This window comes from Rhyacophila brunnea, unplaced genomic scaffold (assembly GCF_057557595.1).
Source record: "Rhyacophila brunnea isolate RB1 unplaced genomic scaffold, BYU_Rbru_1.0 scaffold_9, whole genome shotgun sequence".
Classification (NCBI taxonomy): Eukaryota; Metazoa; Arthropoda; class Insecta; order Trichoptera; family Rhyacophilidae; genus Rhyacophila; species Rhyacophila brunnea.
The window spans coordinates 38,415,818-38,431,074 of NW_028233361.1; positions in this window are offsets into that span (position 1 = coordinate 38,415,818).

A 15,257-nucleotide genomic window follows, 5' to 3' on the forward strand; every position below is an offset into this window, starting at 1 on the left:
TCGATAATTTTATTATTAAGGTCTTAATTACAAATAGATTCTTTCTTACACTTAGAATAAAATAGATAGGTATGTCACTTATAATAATTACTTATTAATGTCACTAAAATACACTATCACTAAAATATGTCTTTCAATTCACAATTACAACAACCTCGACGAATTCTTGGTGTCATCCGACATTCTGAACATCTTCTCATATTCCACCTCGTCAGCCAAGTGGGGTGCAAGTCCAAATAGACAAAGCTTCGGAGAAGACGAAGATACGGTATCCTTGTCCCCAAAGAGGTTCCTGCTGAGGGTTCTTGGAAGTGGAGTCAGCTTCCTCGTGCTTCCACGTTCCTCGGAGCTGGGGTAAACTCTTCGAAAGGAAGAAGGACGCCTAGACAGCATCACGGGGGTGATCACTGTGGTGTTGGGAGGTGTCTTCGGCGGCGCGCTCGCTGATTGGGAATCTCTGTAACAATTGAAAGAATGAATTTCAATATTGTTTGCTATTCCATTTCGAGCCCTGGTCATATCCGCATAGAGATATGCATGGACTAATCAAAACTTACAAACATAACCTAGGTACCTACTAAAGTTTTGATTTGTTTTTAGGTTTTGAGTGAGCACTGCCACCAAAAACTATAATAATTATGGTAAACTGTACATTCTAGCAATAAAAATACGTTGTCTAGAGTTGTGAAATAAAATAAATAGGCTTACCCATTTTCATTCATGATTTTGCTGCACTGCTTGTTCAGTCTCAAAGAAAGATGCCAAATAATGCAGATGATTCGTCTCCAGAAAATGTTCAGATATCCTGCATTCATTGCTGGTAGAATTTTGTATTAAATTGTGTATTTACGGGTTATATATTTAGCACTCACAAACAAAATATAACTATATCAATAACGAAATGTACTATTAAACTTTGATTTGATTTTCAAACAGTATGATTTATCAAACGCACTATATGACAATTTAAAATTGTTTTTATTCTACCGAACTTCAATATTATATAAATAATAAATATTAAACTTTTAAAGCTTTAAATCTTGTAAGCTCGTAAATTTACTTTGATAGATGTTCACTGTGCGAAATCAAAGACAATACTGATTTATAAGCTGTTGACAATTGTCGCAGATTGACTAGGAGAAAGGGTTGCTTAATTATTTACCCCATTAATACAATAATATTACGTACAAATAATTTTGTGGGTGGTTCAGATGCTAAAATATTTAATAATTATTGATTATAAATAATATTATTCGTGTTGTATTTATACAATTAAAACATACTGTGTTTTTATTATAAGAGATTTATTTAGCAAAAATAATAATATAATGTAAGTAGGTATTAGGTAGGTAGGTATTATTTTGCCAATTCCGTGAATAAAGAGTTTCAAACGGCTGCTTTCACTGTAGAATTTTATGTATGTTATTGGTAAATAATGATAAAAATATACACATGAATAAGTACATTTTCAAATGAAATTAATGTAAGATGTACCTACTTAGTCTGATAAAATTAAAAAATAATACCGACTTTAGGCAACTATTATAATATGACCTATTGTTAAGTATTCAAATAAGCATATTTAGGTTATATTGAATTCACATTGTAATGGATATTGTAGATACGATTAGTTTACTTAAGTATTTATGTTTTTAAAGAATCGGTTACCTATAATCGTAACTTATATTTTTATACGCAGGATTTGGCAAAAATGACGACATACGCATTGCACTCGGGCCTAACTAGGATAAATAGTACATATTATTATGTATTAGATACATTTTATTCTCTTATATGTGCTACGCGCAGTGACGACCCGTAGGGGTAGGCAGATTGAGCGTCGCTTGGGGGCGGCAGTTACCCAAAGGGCGGCAAATCGAGGAGAATCATTTGGTATACATAGAAAATAAATAGCTACCTAAACTTAGTACCTAATAATGGAAATATCTTTATATTAATTTAGCTCACTGGTTGGAAACAAAACGTATTAATTATAATATAATTAATTACTTCGACGAAAAAAATGGTAAGCAGGTAGGTACTTTCTTGTGCATATGTTTTTCTTGTTACGTCGTGGTTTTTCCGTACCCCGTTTCTTTTTGAACTATAAAACTTGCGCTAGTGGGTATACTGGTATACATATACTGAAAATGTACAAAATGTGGACAATTGACTAGGATTAATCTTGAGCAACTAATGCATTGTCATTATTTAACAATGGTTGTGCGGTGAAAATATTCTGAAAGTTGATTTGATAGCTTGTAAACTTTAATTAAGGGGGATGCTTCTACCTGCTAGAGGCACCTAGCGGAAAACACGAAGCTTGCAATTTGAGACATTTTACAATTTCAACTGAATTAATTAATGAATATGTAGGTATCTGAAAACGATCGAGCTTAAATATTGGGACCATACCTAAATACGATTTCATATAAATTAAAAGGATTTCAAGTTATACACAATTATATTTCTATAAAAATCGATGTTTTTTAAAATAAATATAAAAAATATTAAAACTATGAATTCGTCAAAAGTATGTACGAGGAAAAATTGAAAACTTAATAAACTAAATCCTAACAATAAATATGACCATAAAATAAAATGTAATAATAACGTAACTGTGTACGTAAATATGTAACAAATTCATTATTTTTACAATTGTAAATTTATCTTTGACTTAAAATTAAAAATATTTTTCTTTCAAATACATAATTATTAATTAATACAGTTGAAATTGTAAATTATCAAAAAAATGTCTCAAATTTCAAGCTTCGTATTTTTCCGCTAGGTGCCTCTGGTAGGTAGAAGTCTCCCCCTTAATTGACGACGTACCTCCTTCACTCTTGTTTTTTTCCCCAACCATGTTCGATCCTAAAAAGATCATTATATGGACCTCCACTCTGTGGAGGCTTGTATTAACAGTTTTTTTCTTTCGAAAAATGGATATCAGCCACTTGCTCTACCTATTGGGTCCATACTCTGACCCATGCACAAATTAAAAAAAAATATATTGTGTACTTGCCAGACCCAGGATTGGAACCACTCTTGTATGAAACACAATAATTATATGCCGACTAGGGCCGGTTTTTGTCATTTGTTTTTAACAAACCACGACGCCCAGTTAATTACAGTAGTGTAGTAGTATCCGTGAAATAATCACAGAAACACGTTGGTCGAGGAAATCACAAAGATTATTGTGACCTAAGCGGGAATCGAACTCGAAACCCCCGTTATGAGAAGCTAGTGCCTTATGCATGGATTTATTTTCCGCCAACAGAACATTCTATAACTATTATTATTAATATGTTTTACTTCACTATTTTTTTTACTAATAATCGACAGATGACAACACTAAAGTGATATTATTTAATTTTAGATTAATCTATGGTGCTGACTTATATAGTTAAAATATAATATATACCAACATACAAATTGTTCAACTAAATTGCATAGTTATGGACTAGTAGGATCTTGATATTAAGATATTATTAAGAAGAGATAAATTTTAAAAGTAGGCGAATGTTTGAAGGAAAATATAGATATGTTGGGTAGGTACCTACCCCCTCTACATACATCGGTTATTGAATAATTCATTAAAATCAACATTCGAAGTTTAAAAACTACCACGAATGAATTAATGTTTATAAACTGAACCACCCTTGAGTACCAAAAGGAAATGTAATTACATTATAGTAATCCTATTAAAATAATTGTCCTACATAAATAAATTAACTCGAATATTATGTTATGACGTCAAAGGAATGTTTGACAATAGTAAATTTCAGGAATTTTTCAATAGCTTTGTTGGCTTATTTGACATAACAATTAAAACCCAATTAATATCCACACTATATTATTAATTACCATTTCAATTAGCATTAGAAGTTTAAATATTTGGAAGATGTGAATATTAAAACAAGTTTTTAATCATCTAGTAATTCTTTCAAATCACTCATCAGAGATAATTTCATAGGAAAAATCTCGTAACATAGCATTCACATACCTAGTTACTACTTCTACCTTACCTATTGCGAGTACTGCGGCATGTCTAAAAATACCATTTTTTAAATGTCTATTATACATTATTTTTTATAATGAAAATTATCCTGATATGTAAGTAAGTATATATAATTATATGGATCAAATACCCACTAAGTAACTTACTATATGATAATAATATAATATAAGATGCTACAGTACTTTGAAATGGAAATAGATGTACCACATCTATCGCGATACACAGACCATCCACCGGAGCCTCCAAGACAGTAATCGCCAAACGGTCGCTCGTGAGCTACCGGTAGCTCGCGGTGATATTTTCGGTGGCTCGCGTAGGATATTTTGTCATATTTTTAAATTTGCCTCTCAAATTTTATTATTGGACTCCGAAATGAAACATTTCTTGTGGGAAATGAAACATTACTACCGATGGTGCTAGAGCTTTTTATGATCTCAACAGAAGATGAAATGTTTCCACCCTTTTTATCTTATCACTGCATTATTCAACAGCAGGCACTGTGTGCAAAATACCTAAAATTCAACAAGGTAATTAATGAAACTTGTTGTTAAAATTATTAACCGGGTGAGGGCTCATGCTATCCAAAGATACTTGTTCGAGGCTCACAGATATACATCTTGATAGTTGCACTCGGCTGAGAGTGACAAGGTACTCACCGAGAATTGAAGAAAATTGTGGAGGAAAGTGAATGCCATTCTTTTCACTAATTATTTTCACTCACAATAATTTCAAGATATTTTTCAATTATTATTATATTTATAAATAAATAATTTAAGTATGCATTTATGTTTTATTGGAAGTCCGATGTCTTAATTTATTTTATGTAATATAATAATATTATGTATGGTACGATAAAGGACGATGATAAAAAATATAAAGAAGGAATACGAGTATATTATATAAGTAGCCCAACAGACAATTTTAATTTCTGAAAGTATTTCACATCCTTATTGAGTTTGGAGACCACTGCTCTAAGAATAGCATAATAATATGTAAAGTGCGACCATAGACTAATATACTTTAGTGCGACTACGGACCCTACTCGATCGATGAGATAATTGAGCAAAGACTACAGGCTGAGAAGAGTGGATACAGCAAGGAGATAACGATAATGTTTATTTTTTGACCATGTCCGATCCTAATTAAATCATTTGGGCCTCTACGGAGTGGAGGTTTGTATTAACGGATTTTTACGAGAAATGGGTGTTGGCTATTTGCTCAATCTATTAGCTCCATACTCTGACTACAAACACAAATTGAAAAATATTTGTGTATTATTTGCCAGACTCAGGATTCGAATCCGCTCGACCATTGTGGTCGTATAAAGATAATAATAGGTGTATAATGTTAAAACGTTTTACCAACACTGGCGGCCTTAGGGACTTGGAAGCTCGAGGAACTGGTTGATCTTGAGGCCTCTCACGATGAACAATAAAATAACAACAAGAAATTACAGACGTAGGTAGGTATCTAGTAAAAATAATAATGTATCTCTTTTCAAGTTGAGAGTGTTGACACAGAGTTATTTTAGTGGTTTATTTGATTGTGTACCTACATATATGTATCATTGGCTACAGGGCTCGAAATGGACCGGAGCGCCGTTCCGGTTACGGAAATCGGTAAAATTATCGTTCCGTCTCGTGGAAAAAATATTTTGACGGTTTAAGCTAGATATGCTATATAACAAAAAATCTAACACACTTATTTTTATTACACGTAAAATTTGATAACTAATATGTTACTACTTCAGAAAATTGTCGAGCGCTCCGGTTCGTTAACTTTTCCATTTCGAGCGCTGATTGGCTATGTTATAGGCATCTGTGTGTTTCAGGGATTTTGTATTCCCTGGGTAAAATAACTGTATTCTAAATCTGTGAGAAATTTGCATCTTTTAAGGTTTTGGTATGATTTAATGATTGTATGGGTGTTTTTTTTTAACTATGTCTAGCCCTCTTTGATGAATCGATTACGCCAGCTGTCTCCGCTGATTACCTACTTTATATTGTCTGCATCTTGTTACGAATTTATGAATACTTCAAAAAGCTGTTTAGTTTAACTAAATATCTATCTCCCACGATGGCCGCCTGACTTAAGGGGGGGAGGCGTACCAGCAGAGAACCTAGCGGAAAAATACGAAGCTTGCGATTTGAGATTTTTTTTGATAATTTATAATTTCAACTGTATTAATTAATAAATAGGTATGTATCTGAAAATATTAAAAAATGTATTTTTAATGCTTTGAGATAAGTACATATTAATTAATTAATACAGTTTAATTGTAAATTATCAAAGAAAAATCTCAAATTTCAAGCTTCGATTTTTTCCGCTAGGTTCTCTGCTGGCGTTCCTTTCCCCTTTAAGCGTCGTGGGTCTCAGCTTCGAATCCTGGGCCTGGCAAGTACACATATTGTTTTTCAATTTGTGTGTCAGAGTATGGACCTAATAGGTTGATCAAGTGGCTGACATCCATTTCTCGTAAAAGCAAAAGCTGTTAATACAAACCTACACCCTGTGGAGGCCCATATGATCCTATTAGGATCGGACATGGTCGAAAGAAAAAAATATCTATATGATGTAGATATCTTATCGACTATAGAATTTATGTCATTAGAAAAATATACATACATAATAGAATACATCTAAACGCTTGAAAAAAAATAGTAGAATATTAGTTGCTGGCAACATTTTAGATAACAGCAGCTTGCTAATGGCGATAAATTTTGAATGAGTTTATGGACAGGTTTTTCAATGAGCGGAAAATAAGAAAGAACAAATTGCTATTGCGTAAATAATAAAAAATTATGCCATTGATCAATACTACCCAATCCTAAATGGAGATTAGGTATATTACCAGGAATGGTTGTTAACCATTATTGCAAAAGTCCTTACAAAAACAACATGAATCTTTTGTCTGGCCGCGAGACCAAGCCTGCATACCACAGCTTCATCAACGGCCACTCTACTAACTAGCCTCCATAATAATCTAGACAAACAGTAAACGGAATAAAATACATTATCAATATATTGAAATATTATTTATTTACATATTTTACAATGTTTTAGGTAAAATAGGTTTCTATTTAATTATGTCAATAATTATTAAGGTCTTAATTAAAAATAGATTCTCATACACTTAGAATAAAATATGTCACTTATAATAATTACGAATGTCATTAAAAAACACACTATCACTAAAATATGTCTTTCAATAATTCACTATTACAATAACCTCGACGAATTCTTGGTTTCGGGCGACATTCTGAAGATCCTCTCATGTTCCACCTCGTCAGCCAAGTGGGGCGCAAGTCCGAACAGACAAAGCTTCGGGGAAGACGAAACGGCATCCTTGTCCCCAAAGAGGTTTCTGCTGAGGGTTCTCGGAAGTGGTGTCAGCTTCCTCATGCTTCCACGTTCCTCGGAGCTGGGGTAAACTCTTCGAAGGGAAGAAGGACGCCTAGCCAGCATCACGGGGGTGATCATTGTTGTGTTGGGGGGTGTCTTCGGCGGCGCGCTCGCTGATTGGGAATCTCTGTAACAATGGAAAGAATGAATGTCAATATTGTTTGCCAATTATTAATATGAATGAAGTATAAACATGGTGGTGCATAATATTATGATTGTATATTCCATTTCGAGCTCTGAGCATATCCGCAAACAGTTGATTTAAAGAATAATTTATACCAACGAAAGTACATTATTGGAAGGTACAGAGTAGAAATACGTTGCTTATAGGTACTCAGTGACGTCCCTAGACAAAATGCCGCCCCTGCACATTTTCTTACACAGTATTTTTCAACATCCGCGAACGTGTCGTCACTGGTCACCAAAGATGTCGATGGGCAACGGAAGTAAACTAGACATCGCGAACCCGACAAAAAAATACAGTCCTGTTAAACCTTTCATGTTAATTAATTTTTGTTTCCAACAAGTGAGCTGAATTTTTAATGGAGTGATATTTTCGTTATTATTAAGTTTAAGTAGGTAGCTATTTCTATATAATGATTATCCTCGATTTGCCGTCCTTCGAGAAACTGCCGCCCCAAAGCGACGCTCGATCTGCCTATCCCCACGGGACGTCACTGTAGGTACTTATTACTGGTATGAATGGAATAATCAAAACTTAACACAAACTACTTAAGTTTTGATTTATTTTTAGATTTCGAGTGAGCACTGCCACCAAAAACTATAATAATTATGGTAAACTATACATTCTATCAATAAAAATACGTTGTCTAGAGTTGTGAAATAAAATAAATAGGCTTACCCATTTTCATGCATGATTTTGCTGCACTGCTTGTTCAGTCTCAAAGAAAGATGCCAAATAATGCAGATGATTCGTCTCCAGAAAATGTTCAGATATCCTGCATTCATTGCTGGTAGAATTTTGTATTAAATTGTGTATTTACGGGTTATATATTTAGCACTCACAAACAAAATATTACTATATCAATAACGAAATGTACTATTAAACTTTGATTTGATTTTCAAACAGTAAGATTTATCAAACGCACTATAGGTATTACAATTTAAAATTGTTTTTATTCTACCGAACTTCAATATTATATAAATAATAAACTTATAAAACTTTAAATCTTGTAAGCTCGTAAATTTACTTTGATAGATGTTCACTGTGCGAAATCAAAGACAATACTGATTTATAAGCTGTTGACAATTGTCGCAGATCGACTATGAGAAAGGGTTGCTTAATTATTTACCCCATTAATACAATAATATTACGTACAAATAATTTTGTGGGTGGTTCAGATGCTAAAATATATAATAATTATTGATTATAAATACTATTATTCGTGTTGTATTTATACAATTAAAACATACTGTATTTTTATTATAAGAGATTTATTTAGCAATAATAATAATATAATGTAAGTAGGTAATAGGTAGGTAGGTATTATTTTGCCAATTCCGTGAATAAAGAGTTTCGAGCGACTGCTTTCACTGTAGAATTTTATGTATGTTATTGGTAAATAATGATAAAAATATACACATGAATAAGTACATTTTCAAATGAAATTAATGTAAGATGTACCTACTTAGTCTGATAAAATTAAAAAATAATACCGACTTTAGACAACTATTATAATATGACCTATTGTTAGGTATTCAAATAAGCATATTTAGGTTATATTGAATTCACATTGTAATGGATATTGTAGATACGATTAGTTTACTTAAGTATTTATGTTTTTAAAGAATCGGTTACCTATAATCGTAACTTATATTTTTATACGCAGGATTTAGCAAAAATGACGACATTCGCATTGCACTCGGGCCTAACTAGGATAAATAGTACATATTATTATGTATAAGTATTAGATACATTTTATTCTCTGATATGTGCTACGCGCAGTGACGACCCGTAGGGGTAGGCAGATTGAGCGTCGCTTGGGGGCGGCAGTTACCCAAAGGGCGGCAAATCGAGGAGAATCATTTGGTATACATAGAAAATAAATAGCTACATTAAAACGGAAATATATTTCTATTAATTCAGCTCACTGGTTGGAAACAAAATGTATTAATTAGGAACCATAAAAGTTTTAACAGGACTTTATTTTTTTTCTCGGGCTCGCGATATCTAGTTTAGTTCCGTTGTCCATGGACGTCACGTTCTTGGTGAACACCGATGGCACGTGCATACCTAATTTAAAATGTATCCTGATATGTTTTGCCAGTCACTTGCGAGTTTTGGAAGTTGTCAGGTGTATTTCTAAATCTAAAAATCGTAGACTCGCAACATTGTCTATTGAATCAGAGATGGCATTTACATTAGATTATTTAGTAGTATATATCTTTTTAGTAATCTATCCATACAACACATTTCTTAGATATTGGTGTCATGAAAGGATGGTAAAAAATACGGTATAAAAAATGGGGTGGCATTTTGGCCCTGCCTAGGGGCGGCATTTTGTCTAGGGACGTCACTGGCTACGCGGCATAATTCAGCCTCATCCACAACTTCTGTCCCTCGATATTATTGTACATCCTATGTTTTGGATGCAGTCTACTCATCTCTTTATAAAGACATGTGTCTGCTTCTGGATGGATTACGATAAAATAGTATTTGTTGCCCTATTATATTAAAATTGGCTGATATTATACTTCGACGAAAAAATGGTAAGCAGGTAGGTACTTTCTTGTGCATGTGTTTTTCTTGTTACGTCGTGGTTTTTCCGTACCCCATTTCTTTCTGAACTATAAAACTTGCGCTTGTGGGTATACATATCCTGAAAATGTACAAAATGTGGACAATTGACTAGGATTAATCTTGAGCAACTAATGCATTGTCATTATTTAACAATGGTTGTGCGGTGAAAATATTCTGAAAGTTGATGTGATATCTTGTAAACTTTAATTAAGGGGGATGCTTCTACCTGCTAGAGGCACCTAGCGGAAAACACGAAGCTTGCAATTTGAGACATTTAACAATTTCAACTGAATTAATTAATGAATATGTAGGTATCTGAAAACGATCGAGCTTAAATATTGGGACCATACCTAAATACGATTTCATATAAATAAAAAGGATTTCAAGTTATTCACATTTATATTTTTATAAAAATCGATGTTTTTTAAAATAAATATAAAAAATATTAAAACTATGAATTAGTCAAAAGTCTGTACGAGGAGAAATTGAAAACTTAATAAACTAAATTTTAACAATAAATATGACCATAAAATATAATGTATACGAAGATGTTTACGGAAAATGGATATCAGCCACTTGCTTCATCTAGCTCAGGGGGGGGCAAACTGCGGCCCGCGGGCCGCATGTGGCCCGCCGGGTATTTTTTTGCGGCCCGCCATCATTAATTGTACTTCTGATTACGAATAACTTTTTTATAATTTTTTAAAAAATATTGACAATAGATTAAAATTTGAAGAATTTGTTGTTTCGTAAATGTATTATCTCAGTACGTCTTCCTTGCGTCTCGTCTCACACTATGTAACCACTATTTTCTACGTTGAACATCGTGACACATTTAAATACGTTTAACTCCGCATTGCAAGGAAAAAAAATATATGGCCATGATATGGTAAAAAGTTTGAATGGATTTCATTTAAAACTCAAGTTATTCTTTCGACAAATATCGAATAACAACGTGGACCACTTTCCAACTTTGAAGTTGAATATAACAGAATATAAATTTGAAGAATATGGTAAAAATTATTAAAGGTCTGAATGACAATTTTTCACAAAGATTTGGTGACTTCCGAAAAATTGAGACAAGTTTAGCAATAGTACGCGCTCCATTTTCAATAGATATTGATAGTGTATCGACAGAGTTACAACTTGAGATTACTGATCTGCAGTGTGACACTGATTTAAGAGAATTGCATCGTTGTGAAGAAATCTCCAAATTTTACAATGCCCTTAATTCAGACAAATTCGACCAACTTAAAGATTATGAAAGATTGGATCAACCTATACATGTGAACAAACATTTTTGATCATGAACCTCAATAAAAATTCTTTACGATAAAATATCTCCGATGCCCATTTACAAGCAGTTTTGAGAATATCAACTATAAAATTAACACCTGAATTTAAAAAAAATGTTAAAAAATGTACAACAGTTTCATTCTTCTCATTAATTTTTTTGTCATGTTTATTTTTCGTGATAATAAATAGTGTATATCTAAAAATGGTATTTAACTTGCGGCCCGCTGCTAATTTTGAATTCTTGAATTTGGCCCTTCATCCAAAAAGTTTGCCCCCCTCTGATCTAGCTAATGGGTCCATACTCTGACTCATGCACAAATTGAAAAACAATATGTCTACTTGCCAGACCCAGGATTGGCACCACTCTTGTATGAAACACAATAATTATATGCCGACTAGGGCCGGTTTTTGTCATTTGTTTTTAACAATCCACGAAGCCCAGTTAATTACAGTAGTGTAGTAGTATCCGTGAAATAATCACAGAAACACGTTGGTCGAGGAAATCACAAAGATTATTGTAACCTAAGCGGGAATCGAACTCGAAACCCCCGTTATGAGAAGCTAGTGCCTTATGCACGGATTGATTTTCCGCCAACAGAACATTCTATAACTATTATTATTAATATGTTTTATTTCACTATTTTTTTTACTAATAATCGACAGATGACAATACTAAAGTGATATTATTTAATTTTAGATTAATCTATGGTGCTGACTTATATAGTTAAAATATAATTTATACCAACATACAAATTATTCAACTAAATTACATAGTTATGGATTAGTAGGTTCTTGATATAAAGATATTATTAAGAAGAGATAAATTTTAAAAGTAGACGAATGTTTGAAGGAAAATATAGATATGTTGGGTAGGTACCCACACATACATCGGTTATTGAATTCATTATCATCGACATTCGAAGTTTAAAAACAACCACGAATGAATTAATGTTTATAAACTGAACCACCCTTGAGTACCAAAAGGAAATGTAATTACATTATAGTAATCCTATTAAAATAATTGTCCTACATAAATAAATTAACTCGAATATTATGTTATGACGTCAAAGGAATGTTTGTCAATAGTAAATTTCAGGAATTTTTCAATAGCGTTGTTGGCTTATTTGACAAAACAATTAAAACCCAATTAATATCCACACTACGAGTATATTAATAATTTCCTTTTCAATTTGCATTAAGAGTTTAAATATTTGGAAGATGTGAATATTAAAACAAGTTTTTAATCATCTAGTAATTCTTTCAAATCACTCATCAGAGATAATTTCATAGGAAAAATCTCGTAACATAGCATTCTCATACCTAGTTACTACTTCTACCTTACCTATTGCGAGTACTGCGGCATGTCTAAAAATACCATTTTTTAAATGTCTATTATACATTATTTTTTATAATGAAAATTATCCTGATATGTAAGTAAGTATATATAATTATATGGATCAAATACCCACTAAGTAACTTACTATATGATAATAATATAATATAAGATGCTACAGTACTTTGAAATGGAAATAGATGTACCACATCTATCGCGATACACAGACCATCCACCGGAGCCTCCAAGACAGTAATCGCCAAACGGTCGCTCGTGAGCTACCGGTAGCTCGCGGTGACATTTTCGGTGGCTCGCGTAGGATATTTTGTCATATTTTTAAATTTGCCTCTCAAATTTTATTATTGGACTCCGAAATGAAACATTTCTTGTGGGAAATGAAACATTACTACCGATGGTGCTAGAGCTTTTTATGGTCTCAACAGAAGATGAAATGTTTCCACCCTTTTTATCTTATCACTGCATTATTCAACAGCAGGCACTGTGTGCAAAATACCTAAAATTCAACAAGGTAATTAATGAAACTTGTTGTTAAAATTATTAACCGGGTGAGGGCTCATGCTATCCAAAGATACTCTTGTTCGAGGCTCACAGATATACATCTTGATAGTTGCACTCGGCTGAGAGTGACAAGGTACTCACCGAGAATTGAAAACAATTGTGGAGGAAAGTGAATGCCATTCTTTTCACTAATTATTTTCACTCACAATAAAATCAAGATATTTTTCAATTATTATTTTATTTATAAATAAACAATTTAAGTATGCATTTATGTTTTATTGGAAGTCCGATGTCTTAATTTATTTTATGTAATATAATAATATTATGTATGGTACGATAAAGGACGATGGTAAAAAATGTAAAGGAGGAATATATTATATAAGTAGCTCAACAGACAATTTTAATTTCTGAAAGTAGCTCACATCCTTATTGAGTTTGGAGACCACTGCTATAAGAATAGCATAATAATATGTAAAGTGCGACCATAGACTAATATACTTTAGTGCGACTATGGACCCTACTCGATCGATGAGATAATCGAGCAAAGTCTACAGGCTGAGAAGAGTGGATACAGCAAGGAGATAACGATAATATTTATTTTTTTGACCATGCCCGATTCTAATTAGATCATTTTGGGCCTCCACAGAGTGGAGGTTTGTATTAACGGATTTTTACGAGAAATTGGTGTTGGCTATTTGCTCAATCTATTAGGTCCATACTCTGACTACAAACACAAATTGAAAAATATTTGTGTATTATTTGCCAGACTCAGGATTCGAATCCGCTCGACCATTGTGGTCGTATAAAGATAATAATAGGTGTATAATGTTAAAACGTTTTACCAACACTTGCGGCCTTAGGGACTTGGAAGCTCGAGGAACTGGTTGATCTTGAGGCCTCTCACGATAAACAATAAAAGAACAACCAGAAAATATAACTACCGACGTAGGTAGGTATCTAGTAAAAATAATAATGTATCTATTTTCAAGTTGACTGTGTTGACACAGAGTTATTTTAGTGGTTTATTTTATTGTGTACCTACATATATGTTTCATTGGCTACAGGGCTCGAAATGGACCGGAGCGCCGTTCCGGTTACGGAAATCGGTAAAATTATCGTTCCGTCTCGTGGAAAAAATATTTTGACGGTTTAAGCTAGATATGCTATATAACAAAAATCTAACACACTTATTTTTATTACACGTAAAATTTGATAACTAATATGTTACTACTTCAGAAAATTGTCGAGCGCTCCGGTTCGTTAACTTTTCCATTTCGAGCGCTGATTGGCTATGTTATAGGCATCTGTGTGTTTCAGGGATTTTGTATTCCCTGGATAAAATAACTGTATTCTAAATCAGTGAGAAATTTGGATCTTTTAAGGTTTGGTATGATTTAATGATTGTATGGGTGTTTTTTTAACTATGTCTAGCCCTCTTTGATGAAACGATTACGCCAGCTGTCTCCGCTGATTACCTACTTTATATTGTCAGCATCTTGTTACTAATTTACGAATACTTCAAAAAACTGTTTAATTTAACTAAATATCTATCTCCCACGATAGCCGCGTGACTTAAGGGGTAGAGGCATGCCAGCAGAGAGCTTGCGATTTGAGATTTTTTTTTGATAATTTACAATTTCAACTGTAATAATTAATAAATAGGTATGTATCTGAAAACATTAAAAAGATTTTAATTTAAAGATAAACTTATAATTGTAAAATAACTGTAAGTTTATCTTTCAATTAAAAAAATAAATAAAAATATTTTTAATGTTTTCAGATACATATTAATTAATTAATACAGTTGAAATTGTAAATTATAAAAGAAAAATCTCAAATTGCAAGCTTCGATTTTTTCCGCTAGGTTATCTGCTGGCGTTGCTCTCAGGTTCGAATCCTGGGTCTGGCAAGTACACATATTGTTTTTC